The sequence below is a fragment of the Ascaphus truei genome, chromosome 1 (genome assembly GCF_040206685.1).
Source record: "Ascaphus truei isolate aAscTru1 chromosome 1, aAscTru1.hap1, whole genome shotgun sequence".
NCBI lineage: Eukaryota > Metazoa > Chordata > Amphibia > Anura > Ascaphidae > Ascaphus > Ascaphus truei.
Genome location: NC_134483.1, coordinates 349,172,378 through 349,192,151, shown reverse-complemented (window position 1 = coordinate 349,192,151; position 19,774 = coordinate 349,172,378). Strand labels below are relative to the sequence as shown.

Here is a 19,774-nt window from a genome sequence, read left to right as displayed (position 1 = left end):
GGGTATAGACATGCTTATTATGTCCTTCGCCAAGGCCACAAATTCGGATTTCATTCTCTCTAAAGATCACAAACCAAAGGAAGCGGATCCTTCTTCAACTGCCAGTACCATGACCAAGAGTTGCATACACACTGCTACAGACTCTCGCAAATTGCTTGGGATAGCAACCCTGCTTGGTATCAAAAGTACCGCTGCAATAGTGTGTAGTGAACCCTCCCGCCCCATTCCCTTGCTAACCACCACCCTGAATTCCTTGGAAGCTAAAGACTCTCGCAACTTCCTCCGTGCTGATTTCACCAAAGACATTGCCTTCTCTGAAGGTCCCTCTGCCATTTTTGTCCGACAATCTGTGTCCTGTGTCCCGTACTCTTGGACTATTACTATGCACCGGACACCTGGCTACTGCCCTTCTGATGTTCCCATTCCGGAGCCCTCAGGTCCCATTGTTCATGTACCAAGAACTGCAGTACCACCGCTGTCTTTCATGGCCCTCGCCAATGTACACCTGAATTGTGGACCTAATTCTCGCCGGAGACACTTCAGGAACAACTCAATGTCTCCCAAACCTATGAATGGTCCTGTTCACCCAGGCTTCTCACCCAGTGGTGGGGGTACTGTAAGGAATCCCAACAAACTATGGGCTTTCAACGCCACCACTCGCCTAAGGAAGTTTAGGAACAATTCCATGTCCCCCAAATCTGTGATGGATCTTGTTCGTCCGGAGGTCTCACCTGAAGGGGGGGGTACTGTAAGGAATCCACTACTGGCTTTGACTGCAGCCTTGCAGACCTGTGCAGTTGCAAGCTTCCTCTGGCAATCTATGGCACAGGTGCTGCCTCTCATTGCAGCTTCTGCCCTGTGCTCTTTCATTGGAGGAATTCTCACACACCCTCCTCCTGTGATTGGATCTCCGCCCTTTATATTCTAGGCGTTGGCTCTGAACCAGCGCCGAGCATAACTATTCCTACCTCTATGTTACTGTCTCTGCCACAAACCACCCCAGGCCTCTCTCCTAGCGTTCTTACCTTCCAAGTTCCTGAGTATCCAGAGGCCTGGTCCTGGACGTCTGTGCTGAAGCGTTGTTGCCAGCACTGGCCTGCTGCTATCTCCTTTCAGTGGCCTACCCTGGACGTCTGTGCTGAAGCGTTGATGCCAGCACTGGTGACTGCTGCATTCCCTCCTAGCAGTGGCTACCCTTCCTGTCCTGTGGCCTGCCGCTATTCTCCTGTAGTGGCCTATCCTGGACGCCTGTGCTGAAGCGTTGATGCCAGCACTGGTAACTGCTGCATTCCCTCCTAGCAGTGGTTACCCTTCCTGTCCTACGGCCTGCTGCTATTCTCCTGCAGTGGCCTACCCTGGACGCCTGTGCTGAAGCGTTGATGCCAGCACTGGTAACTGCTGCATTCCCTCCTAGCAGTGGCTACCCTTCCTTTCCTGCGGCCTGCTGCGATCCTCTTGCAGTGGCCTGCCTTGGACTTCTGCGCTGAAGCGTTGGTTCTTCCCGACGCTGCCCTGCGGTGAACTTCGTCCAGCCTGCTGTCTCCTCCTGTTGAGATCGGCGTCATGGGCCGAGGCCGCTCCTCGCGCAGAAGCCACCCCCGCGCTCACGCTCCTAAGCTGAAGCGGGGGCACTCCTGATTTCCTGTTGCCGAACTCCTGCTTCATTAACGACGATGCTGCCTTCTCCAATCCTGACCCTGCGATGTACGACTACGAACTGCGCACTCCGGATCAGTCTGCGTGGACTAAGGTCGGTGATTATATAACCCCACCTCAGCCCCGCGGTCCGGTCCCGGTTTGTGGCGAGCATCGGCGTAACAGGGGGGCTAGAGAGGGGGAAGGGGAGAGAGAGGGGGAAGGGGAGAGAGAGAGAGTAATGGGGGGGGAAATGAGCAATGGGGGGCGAGGGAAGGGGGAGAGAGAGGAGGGAAGGGGAGAGAGAGAGCAATGATGGGGAGAGATGGAGGGAGAGCAATGGGGGTGGGAGAGAGTGAGCACGAGCACAAGGGAGGGGGAGAGAGCAATGGGGGAGAGAGAATGGAGAGAGGAGGGAAGGGGGGTAGAGAGAAAATGGACAGACACACACACACACAGCCCCTATTCAGCCAATGACATGCCCCTCCCCTAATAGCCATGCCCCCTCCCCTAATAGCCACGTCCCCCCACTCTTGCTCTAAAAATGTTGCAGGACAGCGATCGCTCATGCTTGGAGAGTTGGTGACATCACCGCTGTCTCCCTTTTCTTCCATAGATGGGGTGCACAGGGGGCATAGGCGTAATCCCAGCGTTCCCTGTCCCCCTCACTCTTCGTGGTGGGATACAGTAGTTTGCCCACGCTTCCCTGGGGGCGCCTCAGGGAAGTCCAGCTCCCTGGTGAAGCCTCAGGAACCGGCCACTATTTTCTTCTTGGTAATGTAGATGGGTGCACAGAGGTCCCTATGCAATCTTAGAGCAACCTCTGTCCCCTTGAAGGCATGTAAAGACGTACGCTCCCTGGTGCATAGCCACCAGGAATGGTCCCACAGCAAGGTCTTCTTCATTAGGGTAACCACCTCCCTGGGGGGAGCTTCAAGGAGGGGTTCCCCCACGGCAGAGTCTATGGCTGCTGTTTTGTGCTGCATAAAAAGTCTTTGAAACTGCATGGTCCACTGTCGTTGAAAACCTGTCCCGTTGGAAAAACCTGTCCTGTCCTGGGGAGCAGTCCTCATCTCAACAGCACCTCCAAATGTAAACCTTCTATGGTACCCCACCCGACATGAGATTGGGGGGTACACTCCTTGTGGTCACTCTGAGTGGTCTTGGTGCTGTGACCTGCTGGTAAACAGGAGGGCTGAGTGCTCCGCGGTGTTGTGGGGAGAACTCAGGACAGGGACAGGAGGTGTGGGACAGGTTACCTTGTTCTCTCAGGGTGCACAGCACCTCCAGCCAGCAGGGATCCCCTGGGGTCTCCAGAGGAGAGACCCCCACTGACACTCAATTCTCTAGACACAGGAACAGGGACACACACAGCAGCTTCTTTTCTGTGGATCTTTATTCAGCATAAGTGTGCAGACAGCATACAGCATGATATCACAGGCATGGGGTAATCTCTGCCTCTCTGCTCATGGCAGCTTGAATTCCCCCCCCCTCCTTACCCAGGTGGATCAAGAGGGGGAGACCTCTTCTTGGCTTCTTATCTCTCTCAGCTCTCTCTCTAGACTAAGGCCTCGGGCATGATCAGCGCTTAGGCGCTGAGGCGCGCTGGTGCTTACCAGTGAGCCCCTGCAGCCGCAATGAGAGCGGCTTCAGTAGGGGCTCGCCTACGCTTCCGCAAGCGTGTGGAAGCGTAGGTCTTATCCAAATTTTAGATTTCGCGCTCATGGGAGCGTAGGGCCGGTCACGTGAGCGGTTCGCCCAATGAGGGCGAACCAGCTCCGTGACATCACTGGCTCACCCCCCGACACGCCCATGGACGGCGCGCTAACCAAGGTCAGGGAAAGCACCCACTTTCCCTCAGCCTCAGCGCGCCTCCGTACGGCTGCTGCAACCCTGGACGCAGCCTAACTCATCACTAACTGAATTTGGGAATATGTCTCAATTTGAATATTCTCAGGGAGTGTCTCTAGCTTTGAATCATTACAACTCAAAGCCAGATACCGATTGGCTCACACACACATCAGGGGGTGTTCCAACCCATATCCACCCTTTGGATTAACACATTCAAATGTTGCTTAGGCCCGCCCCTGAATATTGCTACATATTCAGAGCTGAAATGCAAATCAGACCAACTGAAGGAATTAACCTTTCCACTGCCTGTTCTAACAGGACTGACAGAGAAAAGGCCCAGAAGAATACATAGCTGCCGAAGGCCAGGCTATACACAAAAATTTTTAGAAGTCAAACTAAATATAATTTAAATAAAGGTAGAGCCATAGATTGTTTTTTTTTACATTTGTATCTGTTTCATTTGATTTTTTATAAATCTATGTGATAAGATAAAGAATTTGTATATATTAAAATTGCTACACTGCTCTATGTGATTGTTTCTTGTAATGCAGAAGGAATATCAGGCAATAGTGCATTCATATTTATAAATCTTATGTATCTTGATATAATGACACTAGTGTGTGTTGCCCAAACCATGTTGTGACAGGCTGAAACGGCAGTATCTGTTGTTAAGTTCAAAATACCCAATTTTATCTGAGGGTTGCCGGGAGATAATTTTTTTTGTTAGTTTGATAGGGTAAATAAAGCTTTATAAATGGATGGGATATCAAATTTTATTTATCATATATCATAAAGTAAACTTGGGGTGAAAGGTTAGGTTTGAGAAATAGCAGAAGGGTATCAGCCTAATTGTTTCTGAAAGCAAATTATCTTTCAAAGGGAAATCTAGAAGGTCCACCTTTGTTTTCCTGTATAAAGGGCTTTTTAAACCCTTTTATTTTGTTTAATTTGCTATTTTAAATACATTAGTGTATTATCTAGTGTATATCTAGTGTATACATTAGCGCGCTTATCTCTGTGAATGGGAATCCTCCCATTCACGCTCGCGCTGTCCGTGGGCACTCATGCATGTGCCCGCACGCTCTCCCAAGCTTTTTCCTTGAGGAGACACTGGAGAGATACTTTCAGGCTCAGAGCAGGGTCACATGACCCTGCTCTGACCAATGGGTAGAGCAAAGGCGTGTCCTAATGCCCTGTCACTGCATCAAACTCAGGATTTCTAGCCCAGAGAAGTGGAAGGAGGGCGGCAAAAAGGACTGATGTGGTGTGTGTGGGGGGACGACAAAACGGACTGCTGTGGTGTGTGGGGGGCGGGGGCAAAATGGACTGCTGTGGTGTGTTTGGGGGGGGGGGGGCAAAACGGACTGCTGTGGGGGACGGGGGCAAAACGGACTGCTGTGGTGTGTGGAGGGGCAAAATGGACTGCTGTGGTGTGTGGGGGGGCAAAACGGACTGCTGTGGTGTGTGGGGGGGGGGCAAAATGGACTGCTGTGGTGTGTGGGGCGGGCAAAACGGACTGCTGTGGTGTGTGTGGGGGGGCAAAACGGACTGCTGTGGTGTGTGTGTGTGGGGGGGCAAAACAGAGAAGAGAAGGGGGGGAGAAGGGGGGGAGGGGGGGGAGAAAGGAGAGAGGGGGGGGAGAAAGGAGAGAGGGGTTGGGGGGAGAAAGGAGAGAGGGGAGGAGAGAGGGGGGGAGAGAAAGGAGAGGAGTAAAGGGATAGAGAGGAGGCAAGGGATAGAGAGGAGGGAAGGGGGCTAGAGAGGGGGAAAGGGAGAGAGAGAGGGGAAGGGGAGTGAGAGAGAGCAATGGGGGGGAAGTGAGCAATGGGGGGGAGGGAAGGGGGAGAGAGGAGGGAAGGGGAGAGAGAGAGCAATGGTGGGGAGAGATGGAGGCAGAGAAATGGGGGTGGGAGAGAGTGAGCACGAGCACAAGGGAGGGGGGAGAGAGCAATGGGAGAGAGAGAATGGAGAGAGGAGGGAAGGGGGTAGAGAGAAAATGGACAGACACACACACACAGCCCCTATTCAGCCAATGACATGCCCCCTCCCCTAATAGCCATGCCCCCTCCCCTAATAGCCACGTCCCCCCACTCTTGCTCTAAAAATGTTGCAGGACAGCGATCGCTCATGCTTCGAGAGTTGGTGACATCACCGCTCTCCAAGCATGAGCGAGCTCAGCGGCAGCGTGGACTCTGCCTTAGGTAACTGTTTTTTGAAGCTTTGCTGATAAGCCCGGCTGAGATTTGTAAGTGAAATGAAGCACATTGCATAGATTCGTAAATCAGGTGAAAACAAGTTTGTGTGATAAGCTGTACTCACCTAAGGGACAGATTCATCAAGCGCTGGTATAGATATGCTAACACGTACTGGCGCTTGATGAATCTGTCCCTAACTAAACTTTTGCCCTTGATTTTTAGAGGACCAGATACTTGAATATATTGCTGGCTACTCCTCTTGGCAACAAATAGTACAACAGTAGACAGTGCAACCTACTCAGCTATTTCAACTAAAATGTTATTGTAGCTCAATTCATGCTGTATTTATATGTATTGAATTCCAATTTGTTCTTTGGGAGGTTGCGACCTAGCAACAGCTAGTGGAAGCAGGTAGCCTCCGAGATAACCATTGGACTAAAAGCTTGTACTGTGGTCATATCATTCTTGATTAGATTTGAATAAGGAGGTTGATCATGAAAGATACTGTTTTGTACTGTAGTTACCACCTATTTCTTTGGTTTTTACCAGAGAATCCCTCCATGAAAACCACCTTTTCTCAGAAAAATTAAAATGGTGCTAAAGCCTACAGGAGGGGTGTGATGGGGTTTACAAACCCATCACTTGCAAACCAGCAGTACAAACAAAGGTCTGTCAGGCATGCTGCCTGACTGCTGGAAACTTCCCTGCTCAAAAGATAGGCAGCTAATAAAAGCAGAGGGCCATCACCTGCAGCCAATCTCAGAAGCTATATTGTCAGACTTCTGAGAACACACAGGGGCTCATTCTGGTCTCAGCCAGGCAGGAGACAGGATGTCAGGCGCGTGTGTGAGCGTGTGTGAGCTTGTGTGAGCGTGTGTGAGCGTGTGTGTGCGTGTGTGTGCGTGTGTGTGCATGTGTCAAATGGAAATATTACTGTATGCTCATTTGCATGTCTTAGACAGGTCTGCAACCCCGCCTTTCACCATTATCACCCAGCACACAGCACTTCCACTGCAGCAAAGGATTCTGGGAAATGACCTGCAAATGAGCACACAGTGCCAGCTTTTGCTTCAAAGCATGTCACGGCTTTGAGCACAGCTAGGGTTAAGATGAATAGCCAGTAAACCCACCCACAGACAGCCGTTTCAACCTTAATGGGTCTCATCAGTGTGGGATTGGTTATACTGGCTATGCAAAAATGAAGCAATGGATAGGTTTTACCATACTTAGTTAAGTTATGGTGGGTAAAAAAAGTGACAAACCCCCTCCACAGCAAAGCATATAGCAATACTGTATGTAGATATATTGATATGTGGATATGTAGATATGTGGTTATGAATATGTAGGGATATGTGGATATGGATATTTCTGTTAAGTATCATTTGTAAACCTTATTGCAGAAGTGTTTATCCTAAGCCTATTAGGAGGTATTAATGGACTGGACAATAAACTACTTGCCACTTCTTGGTTGCAGAACGACTAATTATTGAACAGACTTGGGAAAGTTTGTTACAAGGGGACACTTTGTTCTTCTTGATTCCTACTCTGACGATGAAGAGGAAGATTTTGCAGATGAGGACAGTATGGATTCCTTTACTGAAGTTGCCTATATTGCCAAGAGTTTGTGGGATCAAAAGGTTTAATTCAGAATCTAAGCAAACATTTTGAAGGAACTACTGGTGTTATCCCTGAGTTTTTTTGCAGAGAATCAGTCTCTATTAGGATCTCCCAACATGGCTGCAGAGGCAGGATGTCTGCCCCATTCTGGATCTATTGTCTGCACATGCCTGCTCCCTTTATAAGCCTTTATTCTCCTCTCTTCCTTGCCTGTGCAAGGTTCAGTTTTCCTGTACTCCTGCTGAAGCTATGTCCTGCCAGCCTTGTTGCCGTTCTACTTTGCCTTGACGAACCTGCCTTCTCCAGCTCTGACCTCAGAACTGTGACCACAATTATCCTCCCTTCTCATGCTCTGACCTCGAACGCAGACCTCACTATTCTACACTTCAGGGTTTGAAACCTAGGTACGAGTCAGTCTCTACTCTCCACCTCTGCCTAGCGTGTCTGTATCCTGGACAGTACACAGCAATGTACGCGACCATAACAGTCTTTCCTCAAAACCCATCAATCGGTAAACACTTCTTGGGATGGGTTGATTCTCCTCCATCATTCAGTTTGATCAGAACTTCGAAGTTGGAATAAAATGTCAGATCCTACTCCTTAGAGTCCTTTGATTAATCACAGCCCATATGAGATCATCTCAATGGACCCATCTTGATCAGGTTGGGGAGGGTTCTTTAAATGGGGAAAGGTCTGAAGTAGAAATGTTTTTTATATACTTTTTATTTGTTAGAGCAGTAAAGAGAACTCTGTTAGCTATAATTCACCCTGGACACTTAGGCATTCTCTCACTCAGATGAATAACATGACTGATGTGTCATACACAAATCAGATGAGGGGTACTAGCTTCAGGATACTTTGCAAAGAAGCCCTACAATTATGGATCTGGTGGTGTTCTATGTCCCAAGTGTTTGCAATGAGCAAGATTACCTTTAGCATGGAAACCATGAAAAGACAGTCGTTTCATCAGATACAGAAGTTTGGTCAAAGATCCCTGGATCTCTTTTCCTCTCATTTGACCTTCTGTATCAACAAGAGATATTTGTGTCCAGAGTTGGGTCTCTAAGAGCTTGGAGAATAGATGCATACCCTTTTCCTTGCACATAACGTGAAATGGCCATATGATTTTCCTGCTCCATCTCTGTTACCAAAAGTCCTACATAACATATTTGCAAATAACCTCCAGTTCTACTGTACCCAATGTGACCGACTGGAACATGGTACCCAGTCCTACTATTCTGCAAGCCTGGGTCATACGCAAGATGATTTAGCCCAGATAGTGTCAACTCTGCCCTCTTTTCAAAGCACAACAAGTTCTGTTTCTTTACTTTATTGAGGGAAAGAAGGGTAAAAGACAGGCACTTGTGAAGAGATGTTGGTGTTTAAATAGTGTCTCTCTGTGGGTGCCTTGTAGTTAAGAGCAGGTGAAAAGATAATCCTACCATACAGGAGTTTACAGCAGTGCTCACTCATAAAGAGGTAATGGTGGAAAAGGAAGTGAGGGGCAAGGGTCACACTAAAATGGAGTGAGACTGCACTACTGTCAGCAAAAAGACAGGGGAGAAAATGGGAAAGTCCATTAACTGGAGGACTGGAGATGTTGCCAGAGCAACCAGGGGTGTGACAGCTTGGAAGGAAAAAGGCTACTTAATGTATCCATTCCATCTGCACTGGGAGCAAACTGCAAGGAAAGTAAATCCACGTACAGCTAGCAGGCAGAACTGCCAAGGGAAAGGGGGGCTGAAACAGAAAAGGCAGACAGGGGTATTTCTGTTCCATGACACCTACACAAATTAATTTGGGGTTCCAAATTACCCTTGGGTTTCACTAGGTACTGCTTTCAGGACACAGAAGATATTCTAACATCTCTTCCCAACTCAGTGTGGCTGGAAGAACTAGTTGCAATGTAGACCTTAGTGTGCTATCTAGTGGCCTAACTCATGGTTAATAAATTCACTCTCAAGCCACGTACTAGAATTCACTACTGTATATCACAATTATTCAGGAATTTAGAAATTAGTTTTCTTCTGGGGATTCTCCCCCTTCAGAATCTTATATTTGACAGTATGTGTTAGATTTTTTAGTGTTCAAGTTTCAGGAAGTTTAGCTTCCTCTACATTACAATCTTATGATTGTGCTTTAGCCATTGATAATGTGTATTTTATAGGGGGTACTCCATATTCATTAATAAAGTCAAGTTGTATTGTAATAATCATATAGCCATTCTGTTGTTCACCTTACAGCTTACTACCTTACAGCTGTGTCAAACGGATGTCAAGATATGTCAATGTATTGAACAGTCAATTGTACTTACCTTATTTGACCTGTACATATCAGCCATATGTTTATAGGGATTTTTAATAATGTATCTGTGTTTTTAATCTTCTATATAGAATTAATAAAATTTTATTATTTCTGATATCCTCTGTGATTCGGGATTACCTGACAGACAAGCAGTATATCACTGCGGGACCATTTGAGTGCTAACGATAAGGGGTTTCTTTCTGATCAAACCTTTGATCAACACTGATATTATTGCGCATATACCCTTTGCAGCACCTGTCATTTACTAAAGATACAAGAAATACATATGGTGACTACGGTCTCACTCACGTATTTAATCCTGCATACTTACCAGGTTTACTGCCAGCATGAGAGAGAACTGTATACCATTTTTATACATGGCTACATTTATAAAGACATTGCATGAACAGTTAAAGATTATATATGTTATAGGCATATGTAACAGTTATAGGCCAGACTAATGTGAGCCATCTGAAGTCTTGAAAGAAATTAGATCGGTGGCGGATTTGAGAGTATCAGGTAGGTTGTTCCAGTTGTGAGGTGCACAGTAACAAAAGGAGGAACGGACCGATTCTTTGTTGAAACTTCGGACCGTGAACAGTCTTTTGGAGTCAGATCTCAGTTGTTAAGGGAATAGATTTTGTCAGCCATGAAGGGATTTATGTTTCTATATTTAAGCGATATTCTAATAAAGGAGCAGCTGCTACAAAAGCAGCTTCAAGTGGATTTCATTGCGTGTAATAATGGGTGCATGTAGATGGTACTCCTTACACACATTTTTCAAACATTAATAGAGACCCTCTAAGCCATATGTACTGGTTTTTAAAAGGCTTTTACCAGATGAGGGTACTCTCCCACCCTGTACTGTAGCAAGGTTGCAACGTCCAGCAGATCAAAACCAGATTTTCAGTAATCCATAATCTGTAAACTTCATTTGTTCTTAGCAGCAGTAGATTCCTACTGGATGGTCATTTAAAGCCCCTTTAAAAACCAGAAAGTAAAGGAAATACCAGTAGTTTCACCAGTAACAACAAGCCCCCAGAGCTGAAAATATTGCGGTTCAGCTCTGGAGATCTCCAGGGTTTCAACACTGTAAAAACTGGAGGTTAGTTAGGGTGGATTGCTTCTTTAAGAGCATAATGATGTGAGATGTGATGTGAGATTTAGGGGCTTATTCTAATAGCTTCGATAAAATCACTGCCAAATCAAACGGTTTGGCATGACACTACCTCATGGTCTGACATTTGTGTTATCACGGTATTCAGAAAGAATTATCGCACGTCAGAAACAGTGAGGTAGGAAAATACCAATACTGCTTAGCAGTGCCCTTATCTCAGCCTTTTTCTAAGTTTTACCACTGCACAGCTCTTATACTGTAGGTGACCACACTGTTTTAATTTACATAGTATTGAAGCAGGGGGTCTCTAGAGCAGAAGCACATTAAATTCAGCCTCAGAGGGGGTAGTTGTCCCAGGGTGGATGGTTAGGCCTCTCGGGTGGGTAGCGGGAGGGGTAAACCCGTTCATTACCATAGCGGTTATCACCACTATGGTAGTGAAGGGATTAACTCCTCCAGAAAACTTCACGGTATGGCTTACCCCTGACCTTGGGACAACAACCCCCTTCAACCACCCCCTCTACCCCAAGAAACATTTAAATGCAACAACCATGCTACCCACCCCCTCTACCACCAACCCCCCCCCCCCCCAACACTATTATGGGAAAAAATCCTATTATCCAGAGCAGGATAATAGCGTATTTTTCCATTAAAAATAAAACAGCATCCAGCCAATAAATTAAAGCTCTACTTACCCCTGCCAGGATGAAGGTCATTCCCCTCGTCCTCCGTGGGCAGCTATTAAATTAAAAAACAAACTACTGGCCACTATCCCTTTACTCCCCTTATCGATTATTAACCACTATGGTTATTAAGAGGTTAACACCCCTACCGCACTACCCACCCAGAAAGCCCCACCACCACCCCTTTTACCCCCATAACTGCACATACAAATGGGCAAATGCACTAGTTGCCAAAAATGGCTAATAACACGTTTGACCATTTGTTTGTAAAACAACAGAAAAACACAATAAAATAAAATTGGCATAAAAGTACAATATATTACACTTGCCAATAAACCCACTGTCACAGGAGACCAGGCAGTTTACACCTTTTTACCAGGATCATTCATTGAGCAAAACTAGATAATAAAATAAATAGTGGTATATTCACTTAAAATAGGCAAACAAACAATGGAACAAAAAAAACATAAGAAAGACAGACTTACTGAGGGTCTGGGCTACAAAACTAGACTTTCCTAGTTGAATTGAACAAAAAAACAAAGTCTTTAGTTGGCTGGGACTTAGCCTGAAATGTCCTGGAACTCAAATCGGCATGAAGTTCCTGACATCACTGCTCTCTTTCCTACGGAGTTCTGAAATCACTTTAACGGGAGTTGGCTCCAAACGTCCTGGAACTAAATTCAGTTTACAATCCTAGCTGCGACCGCTACATTCCTTTTTGAGAACTTGGTCACAAAAGCTGGACTTAAAAAATATTTTGCCTTGAAATTTCTAAAGCCGGTCTCTTGCTATTTCTCCGACAGCATCTTTTGGTGCATTCAAATTTGCCGCTGCTGTTCTGGCACTTAGAAACTGATGACCGGATTGGCTGAGGGATTCTTATAGTATTTCTGAGTTCATTCATGAAATACTACAGCCAATCCAAGCGGGGGAACTTTCTCACCAACCAATCAGAGCGATGCCAGTCTTCTTAAACTGGGCAAGCGGGACTTCTGAATCAGCCAAGGGCATGCGCAAGCTTGCCACCTTAGCCACTTGGTATTTAGAAGCCACCCACTGGTTTAGGCTCCTCACTGTCTGGTGGGGCAAATGGTAGTCCAGAAGACTTCCATTCATCCCAGGATTTGGGTACTTGAGCGTAAACCTCCTGCTCAACTGTCCTTCACGCCTCTGGCATCTTCTGTGGCTTTCATGTCCGATGTCTGAGTATGTATACAAAGAAGAGGGAAAGATCCCAAAACGGTGCACTCTACTCTACTCATTCAAAATAAAAAATTATTTATTAACATATCATAAACATAGAAAATAGTTCAAACCTATGGAGGTGTGCTATGGGAAATACTAAGTATGGATTCCTCAGTTAGTCAAATGGCACAGTTATGATAACCTAGTATAGCCAAACATGCACACGAAAACACTACATACAATAACTAAGCTAGGTCCCCGTGGGGTTGCAGCTTGGATAGGAGGTAATCCTGTAAATTGAGACAATGTATGCAACGTCGAACTGTGGTCTTGCTATATTGACGACATGCTGTGTTTGTGGAAAGGAAAAGTTGTGGAATTTGATGATTTTGTGAAAACTGTGAACCGTAATAATCATAATCTCCGCCTGACTAGTGAGATTAACCAGGAAAGAATAATCTTTCTGGACCTGGAAATTTTCAAGGATAGTCAAGGGGTATTACAATCAACAGTTCATACTAAAAGCACTGCCACCAATAATCTACTACTGTTCACAAGCCATCATCCCAAACCTCAGATTGAGGGTATCCCTGTTGGACAATTTTTAAGAGCAAAAAGAAATTGCTCTACCCTTAGTAACTTTGAAAAACAATCAGAAATTATGAGAAAAAAATTCTCAACTAGGGGTTACAGTAAAAGCTGCATAAACAAAGCTTATAAACGCGCCAAACAATCAGATAGGAACACTTTAATGTATGGCAAAAAAGAAATAGACAATCAACCGAGTCCGATCAGAATAATCGGCACATACAGTAAGCAGTGGAGGGAGATTAAAAGAATAATCAATAAGTACTGGCATATCCTTTTGGAGGATGAAACATACAGGCAAGTGCTTCCTGATACCCCCTCAATTACATATAGGAGATCCAAAAACCTATCTGACTCTTTGGTACATAGCCACTATAAAACACCTACAGCAATAACGTGGCTAACTAATACCACAAAGGGCACTTTCAAATGTGGGGCGTGTAAAGCCTGCAGCTTCATTAACCCCCAGAAAACTTTTCAAAATGTTACTAGTTCTAAAATATACACAATTAAAGAATTCTTTAATTGTAAAACATGTGGTGTTATATATTTAGCAACCTGCAAGTGCGGTTTGATGTATGTTGGGAAAACGTCACGCCAACTACGTCGCCGCATTTTGGAGCATGCCAGCACTATTAGAAACAGCGTTGACACACCGCTGGCATGACACATAAATCGGTTACACCAGGGGGACATAACATCAGTTCAATTCCAAGGCATTGAACATGTCTCTCTGGGGCTGCGGGGAGGAGATATAGATAATGCCTTGCTTAAAAAAGAAGCAAGGTGGATCTTTATCCTAGGAACACAATCCCTGCATGGGCTAAATGAAGATTTCAATTACTCTGCATTTTTGTAGTTGTGCTAAGCGATGTGTATTCATTAGGATTATACATGACATTAACCTATGTTATGGAAAAGTCCCATCAAGGATCATATTTAGGTTTGTCACAGTAACCTTCCTATATGCTCCTCTTAGCCTATAATAACATTGTTATCACCTACAGGCTATTACAAACACATAAGTCAAGAGGATGCTAGTGCATTGTGGTTAACTTGGCAGCAATAATAACAACACAAGTCATTGGTGTCTGTTTTATACATTTCTTTTTTACTTACGTTGTTTTTAGCATAGTAGGTACTCCCTGATAAGAGGCACCATGATAGCATTTAAACTCAGCAGACCGGGTTGCATTGTGTGTAAGGAAAGGGTTACTTCTACCCAATGACACCAATTTATTACCATGGCAACCTTAGGATTTAAATAGTAAGCTTCTACAGGGCACCTCTCACCCCCGAAGTAAGTTCCATTGCCCCAGGAACGAAACACGTGTCGGGATGACGTCAGCGTGACGTCAGGTGTGCGACAGATGCATAGGTGTCTGATCGAGTCAGCCACAACAAACCCATACAGTTAAACTAAGATGTGGGCCACAGATGTGGATCCCACTAGCTAGAAAGAGCAGCTTTGAGGTCTGTATATCCTGGTAGAAACAATGCTTGCAAACGGGAGACAGCTGAGTCACATGTCGGCATCCAGGAGTGTCTGCTTAACGTACAGACACCACAGGTCAATAAGTAAGTAGATCCAGCCGTGTATATCCCCAGGTGGATCAGCACACAGATAACTGGGGTGTGTTTGATGCTGGGTTTTTGCTAAGATCTCATGTGCAGGTTAAAGTGTCAATCATCATTATACACAGACACATTAAGATGATATTGCTAACTTTACAGTTTCAGCTATAGTTGCTAGACATTAGCATACATTGTCTCAATTTACAGGATTACCTCCTATCCAAGCTGCAACCCCACGGGGACCTAGCTTAGTTATTGTATATAGTGTTTTTGTGTGCATGATTGGCTATACTAGGTTATCATACCTGTGCCATTTGACTAACTGAGGAATCCATACTTAGGATTTCCCATAGCACACCTCCATAGGTTTGAACTATTTTCTATGTTTATGATATGTTAATAAATAATTTGTTATTTTGAATGAGTAGAGTAGAGTGCACCATTTTTGGGATCTTTCCCTCTTCTATGTATACATATGCTTGTTATCCCAGGTAGCACCTCTCTTTAAAGGTATAATTCCTTGCTGAGCAGGATTTTCCTCTCTCCCCTTCCTCTCCCCCCCTCTTCCCCGATGTCTGAGTAGACACGCTGGCACCAAGTTGGTAGCCCAGTGACTCACTCAGAACATCGGTCCGGAAAGACCCAGCTCATAATACTGTGCACAAGCATATATGTATTTTAAAACACTCTGTTAATAAAATATACATTTTAACTTTCCTAAGTCTTCTGGTTATGGGAAATAGAATAAGAAGCTGCACTTTACATGGATCAGAGGTAACCAAATGGGCTTAACCTTTATTAGTGAGCCTGGTTACCCCCTCACCATCACACCCATTGACTGTGACTGTTGTAAATCATGCCCAGAATATGGGCATGGATTGCCATAATTACAATGAATGGGCAAACTAAAAATAAATAAAAAACACAATACATACAAGAAAACATCGGAGCAATATCTCCAGGCTCCTTTGGATTATAAAGAAGAAAAAAAAGAAGAAAAGAAAAACAACTCACTGGGGACTCCACTTCAATGAATAGATGATCATGGACTTCTGCGAATAAGGTTGTTGAGCATTGTGTTGAGGGTCAAGAGATAGTGCCGGAGTAGGACAAGTGTGAATACAGCAAAGGTAAGAAACACATTGATTGGCTTTTATTTAATTGTGTATTTTTTTTTTTAGATTGCCTATTGACTGGCAATGTGCGTATCTTTGCCCCTTTCTGGGTAAAGATATGCACAGTGACAATCAATGCACTTTTTGGCAAATGCTTGTTTTTATTAATTGTTATGTATTGTATTTTTTGTTATGTTTTTTTTTTAGTTTGCACATTCATTGTCATTGTGGCAATCCATGCCCATATTGTGGGCATGGTATATCACAGTAACGATCAATGGGTTTATTGACAAGTGTACTATTATGCCACTGTTATTTTATTGGGTATTTCTTTTTTTTGGTTAGTCGTTAAGGTAAGGAAGCTGCCTGTATTACATAGCATTGAAGCAGGGGTCTATGGAGGTGGTATTAATGTGTATCAGCTCTAGAGACTCCCGACTTCAATTCGATGCAGTACAAATAATTTTTTTCTTCTATGTCACATCGCAGATCCCATTTCGCCACCCTTGAGATGGAGAGATGAGAACTGCGAGTTGCTTTCGAGTTACAGCTGCGATGTGATACTCAGAGCTACTAGAATTGCTTGATATTTCCAAAAATGCGAGTTTGAGCATTTTTTGAGCTCCCGCACAGTTTGTTTGAGCGGGAGAGCTACCAATCAGGGAGAAGCACTTCTTTGGCATGTTATCAAAGCTTTCTGAATAGCTACACTTGCAAACTCATTCAAGAAGTGCTCAAAATGCTCGATGAGTTTTTTTATCGAAGCTGCTAGAATAGGCCCCTTAGTATTTTAGCACTAGTAATGTTATAGTACACAGTTGGTACAGCCTGGAGATTTGTCTCTAGAGAATAGTCCTGTTTGTTGTTAGGACCTATATATTTATATATAAGGGCATCCCTCATTTGTTTAATTTTGTTTCATACATTTTGTTTTCTTTATCCAATAATTCTTTACAAGCGTATCACCTTTAGTACAGCCGCAATCCCTTTATTTGCATGTCGTTTTCCATTTAAACACTAGAAATACATTTTCTAACAAGAATCCTTGCTCCATTGCTTTTGCATCTCTTCTCTTTCCAAGAGAGTTTGGAATGTTCCAGAACGTGGGCAGATATTTGTTTTATTCTGAGAGTTGGAAAGTATTTTTAATTACTGTATGCACTACATAATAATTAGGATAAGATACAGTACATGGCAAGTTAGTTTCAAACTGGATAAAATCGTTTTCCTCTAGTATCGTCCAGTACAACAATGAATAAATGAAGGAGGATAAGATATATTGTAACGGAATGATAAATGTATTGGTATTTGATGTTGTGAACACTGGCCTTTTTTTCAAGTCATTTCACAACATTGATTGATGAACTTGCTCTTGATGACACTAAAGCTAAACGCTGTGTAGAAAGAGAGACAAACTTGAATGTTTGCGAAAGAAATGTCAAAAATCGGCGTATTGGGGTATCATAAAGATTTCTGCTGATTGATAATGATCCTGACTGGAGAGATGTACGTTTTTGTTTTGCGGGATTTTGTGAACCATATTTATGCGTGAAAATTTAGCAAAACACGTTTGAGAACTGTTGAACAGCTCTACAAATATACAGCCATTTTCACAAAATCCTGGCAAAAGTGTCAACATTTGATGGTAACTTGGTGAAAATATAGAATTTGCGCACATTTCCGTGCAATATGAACTGTGAGAAAAATGCGGAATTAAGCAGAAAATTTAAAAATCAATTCACAAAGCACATTTGAAAACATTCACACAGCTGTAATCATGATTGGATTTTAAGTGAGGAAAATTGTGTGTTGATGCCTCTTTAGACTTAACAATGTAGATATTTTCTTTAATATGCTATTTTTTGGCATCAACAAATATGTTTACTAAAATGTATTTCGCCGTTTCCCTGGAGATGTGTCAGTAGTTACATTTCTGTTTTCATTAAGTACAGAGGAATAGGAAGCTTTACACTGAATAAGGAAAAGAAGGATTAAAGAACAAAATGGAGAAAGGGACTGAATACAGAACTTGAATGTATCCTGGTTATTGTTTCACTTACAGTTGCCCGCAAAGATCACCAAAGTCATACATTTGGTATTGGGCAATTACAGATGTAGCAAGGGCAACTGTCTCTGGCAAAAGGCGATGGAGGATTATTGTTGCAGGGGGTCTGATTCAGATGCATGGTCCCCCGTAGTGCGACCACACCAGACACTCTATCCAGAGCAACGGCTTTAAGCTTTTTCGTCCGCGTCTCTGGAGACAGTTGGTCTTGCTACAGCTATAGGTGTCTATGAAAACATATGTGTCTAACAGCACTGTGTGTCCCAACTGGCTCTGGAGTACAGGCTAATCCCATATCTGGAGCCCTGAGCCAGTCTAGATTATTCCCCTGCCCTTACCTGAGCTGCTGAGGAATCAGAGCACAGCTGCCTGGTAGCTGTGGTAATTAGGCTCCTGCCTTTTTACATTTGGGACTGACAGTCTGAAACAAAAATCCTGTTACTGAGAGATATAGCTGTGCAAAGGTTTTGCCAAATTTGTCTATTTTTTGTAAAAAAAAAAAGTTGTGATTCAGTCAAAGCTGAGTCAAAGCACAGTAAAAATCCATCAAGCCTTACAATTAATGATGCTAACATCAAGAGCCTGACACATGTGTTTTGCTGGAGAGGAGAAAATGAGAACGTGTGATTTGTTAGAAACTTTTAATCCTTTAAAGTTCTGCAAACTGGTTTGCCGAGAATTCATTTTGGTAAAATAAATAAATAACTTGAAAAAGAAAGCAAATGCATTTTGGAACGTTTTGCCCATCTCTACTAAGAGACAGGCGCACTGCAAAGTATTATGTTACAGAGAGACACACTGAGAAAGAAGAACATCTTTCTTAGGGGTTAGGCACAGCGATCCTGCTGGCTGTAGACACCCTAACTTGAAGTTAAAGGTAACCCCTACCTAATGTACCTACAGGCTGTACTTGGCACCACTGACTGCCTAAGCAGGTCTGATTACCCATTTATATGGATTGTATCCTGCACATACTTTGTTTATTCTTTATTGGAGACAACACCAATTAATGTTTTCTGCCTCTCCTTCCGCTGCTTACAATGTCCCTCAGCCATCTACAGTTCTCCTAAAGGAAGCACAATAAATGAACATGGCCTCTAATCCAATGCTTACTAGGCTACAATACCTCTGTAAACAATTGCACACATGATGTCGGACGTTTCAAGCGAAACCCTCCTGAAACTCAACCATAACCTTACCCAACAAACACACTGGTCAACTATATGGGGTTAAATGACCACAGCTATTATTGATAACAATACACATGAATAGCAGGGCCAGATTGCAAAACACCTGAGGTTAACCAATCCCACCACCACTGATAATAACCATCAAGCCCCCGGCCATACGGCCAAGCTTGAAATATATAAGGACCGCCCAGCCGAACCCAAAGGACATCAACAGAGCAGCCACCCTAGCAACAGCCCAGAACCACCTTCCCCATCTTATTTACAACAGAAAAACTAATCCATCCTTCCAAAGTGCAATTGGTCACTTCCCCCAATGCAACAGATGCAGTGGCCATTATCTGATCTTTTTACGGGTTTAATCCCATCGCACACCCGTGCTTGGTGCGTGATTTATTGAAATTTTTCCACTAGTGTTTTTATCGAGTGCAGAAAATTTAATTTTAGCGTTGTCTGCAATATCGTCGAAAAAGTCAAGTGGGCGATCGCAAGTTATTGTTTTAAAAATCTAATCGCAATGTGTAATTGTAACTTGAAGATTAAAAATATGAACACACCAAAAATTATTTTTAATGAATTAAATGTTTTATTTGAACAGGATAATAAAGTTAAAATGAATAATACAAAAATACAACGTCGCTTCTTCTTCCGAATGTA

General features: G+C 43.9%; 1 long non-coding RNA gene across 1 annotated transcript in view; it reads left to right on the top strand.

Annotated features, from left to right (window-relative positions):
• Window positions 1–14,577: 14,577 nt before the first annotated feature.
• LOC142471005 (uncharacterized) overlaps window positions 14,578–19,774 on the top strand; it is a 45,232-nt gene continuing 40,035 nt past the window's right edge. Inside the window, exon 1 of the long non-coding RNA XR_012789360.1 lies at window positions 14,578–14,753. This is a non-coding gene — a long non-coding RNA (uncharacterized LOC142471005). The remainder of the gene's footprint in view (window positions 14,754–19,774) is intronic.